Source organism: Mastomys coucha, unplaced genomic scaffold (assembly GCF_008632895.1).
Source record: "Mastomys coucha isolate ucsf_1 unplaced genomic scaffold, UCSF_Mcou_1 pScaffold7, whole genome shotgun sequence".
NCBI lineage: Eukaryota > Metazoa > Chordata > Mammalia > Rodentia > Muridae > Mastomys > Mastomys coucha.
The window spans coordinates 13847577-13850289 of record NW_022196913.1 but is presented as its reverse complement, the minus strand read 5'-3'; the positions used below and the strand labels follow the sequence as shown (position 1 = coordinate 13850289).

At 41.5% G+C, this 2713-nt stretch overlaps 1 long non-coding RNA gene across 1 annotated transcript in view; it reads left to right on the top strand.

The window, feature by feature from the left end:
* The first annotated feature begins 2294 nt into the window (after window positions 1-2294).
* LOC116082499 overlaps window positions 2295-2713 on the top strand; it is an 8648-nt gene continuing 8229 nt past the window's right edge. Inside the window, exon 1 of the long non-coding RNA XR_004115338.1 lies at window positions 2295-2549. This is a non-coding gene — a long non-coding RNA (uncharacterized LOC116082499). The remainder of the gene's footprint in view (window positions 2550-2713) is intronic.

Sequence of the window (2713 nt, the reverse complement as noted above, 5' to 3'; positions counted from 1 at the left end):
CTAGGCTCTTTTAGTTCCTCCTCCCATGTTTGTGCAACTTTTTTCATACTCAATAATTATCTTTATCTTGATTTCTATGGGGATAAAGTGTACTAATCAAAGCTACATAGTAGAAAGTTTACTTTCAGTCACAGAGAATAAAATAGCCTGGAAAGAAACATTAGGGCAAGTTGTTCCTCAAGGCAATCACACTCACACACACACACACACACACACACACACACACACACACACACACACACACAATTCTTAAAAAATAGTTTCAAGGAAAACTTGACTTAGAATTTTTATAGCAAGTCATAGGATTGGGGAAGAACTATCTTGAATCTGCAGGGACATTCTCAACAAATCATAATAACCTGACTTCCTCCTGAGGTGGGAGTTGGGAGTGTAGATTTAGAAAAGGGACAGTTTAGGGCCTAAAGAAAGGGTTCAGCCAGTATAGAGTCTGTCATGGAAGAACAAGAATCCCCTACAACCAGGTAGCAAGCCAAGTGCAGTAGTGAGCACCTATAACCCTGGTAACAGTGCAGGGAGTAGGGGAGGGTAGGAGCGGGTATCAGGCACACATTGGCTGTCCTCCCTAACCAAGTCACTGAGCTTCAGGTCCAGGGACAGAACTTGTCTCAGTAAATAAGGCAGAGAGGTGTACAGTTGAAGGCAACAATAATACCACCTGGCCTCCAAACACATGAATATGTACACGTATACACATGAACATGTACACACACACACACACACACACACACACACACAAACACACAGAGGGACAGAGAGAAAGACATAGACGGATAGAAAGAGACAGAAAGAGAGACAGAGAGAGACAGAGACAGAGTCAATAAGATGGAAGATCAAGAAGACCAGAGTGGACTCCCCACTTTCAACAATTGACTTTCTGGGTCCTGGGACAAGAAAGTGCATGTTTATGGACCAACAAATTGATTGTAGATGTGTTCTTTGTACAAAGGGTATTTTTCCCTCATTTTTCATATGAATATACTGTGAAAATATAACTATTACAATGAAAGGCAAGGTGGAAACAAATGCCTGTTTGCTTCAGATAGGACACTAATGACAGACAAAAGTATGATTCCATCAGAATCCAGGTTGGTGACTTGATGTGTCCACTCCCTTATAGAGCATGGGGCAAGGATCCCTTACAGGAATTTGGGTGCCTCAAAATAGCTGTGTCAATTGATATTCCTCTTGGAAGCTGCATCATGGAGTGTTCCCTCAATTAAACCTCTACTTCTTAAATGCTCTAGCGCTTTCCAAGATCATTTGAAGCTGGTTGAAGTGAGACAGACAGAAAGTATAAATGGCTTAAACCCCAAGTGGAGATACTTTGAGTTGACCCTGCCCATCTACTATATATTATCATTAGCCCCATGACTATACCACTGATCTGACTGCTGTCTATCATTCTGTCTATCATTCTGCTCCACTAATGAACAGTTATCTTGGCTACCAGAACAAAGCTGTCTCCCCTTTTCTTCACCTCTTACATTCTCTCTATCCTTTCTTCTATAGGGTTCCTTGAACCTTGGAAGGGGTGATGTATTCATAATCCCTCTTTGAATACTGGGTGGTGATGCCACCGCAATCTCATCTGTTCTTCAGATTTTAGACAGTGAAGAATCTATCATTGTCCACCACCCAAAGAAATTTTCTTCCATAACAAATGTGGAACAGCAGGAGTACTCTCTAGGTATCAACACAAATGTTTAGAAAGAGGGCAATTTGACAAGTACTCTACTCAACCAGTCAGTAGAAGTGCTTCCACCTTGGGGCCTTTGACTTCCCAAATCACAAGTTTGTCCTGGATTACAGTACCAAATATGAATTTCCTTTGTGGGGCAATTCTTGAATCCAACCAGGAATCTGTTGCTGTGTTCAAAACCATTGTAGCTATGACACTATTGCATTAGGTGGCAATTCTTATCTGACATGTTGATAAGGTTTACACCAGCATGGGGCAGCTGTCAGAAATGCTCCCTCAGCAACTTGGATAGCCCCTTCCAGTGACCATGAAAGTCACCCTTCTGGAAGGGAGCTTTCAACTCAGTCCCAGGTTGATTTCCTCACATAATACAGTGTCTTAAGCGATATAGTTTTAGTATCTGATTGCGACATGGAACCAAAAGCATTAGTGATATTCTTTTTCATTTTAGGGACACCAGTGTCTTCCTGAACAAGAATTCACAAGGAATTATCCCACTGAAATTTTCATTTGATACCCTTTTGGATTTTGGGGATGGGTTAAGCCCTTTTTCAAGCAGTAGGACACCACTTTAAAATTATGATTTTTTTCCAAGTGTTTTTCCAAATCTGTAAGCACTCTGAGGCTAGTGAAATGTCACCCATGTGATAAAATCTTTGTATTTTTCCACAGAGGAAGGGCAGGATCTCTGGAGGCCCACAAATGTCCATCGTTAACAGTACCAGGAATCAGCAATGAAAGGGATACTAAAGTAAAATGTTTGAAGGACCAATACAGGATGAAAAGATTCCAACACATGCTTCCTCCAAGGAACAACATTGAGTTCAGTGTAAGGATGGGAGGGCACTGCTTTATTTAGGTTGCTATTATCCACTGATGTTCTCCATGATCATGCTTGCCTCTTTATACTGAGGTGTTGCCATGGAACTTCTTAGCATCTTCCCATCATCCCCATGGAGCTAGGAGGGACTGGCTCAACTACATATTGACATG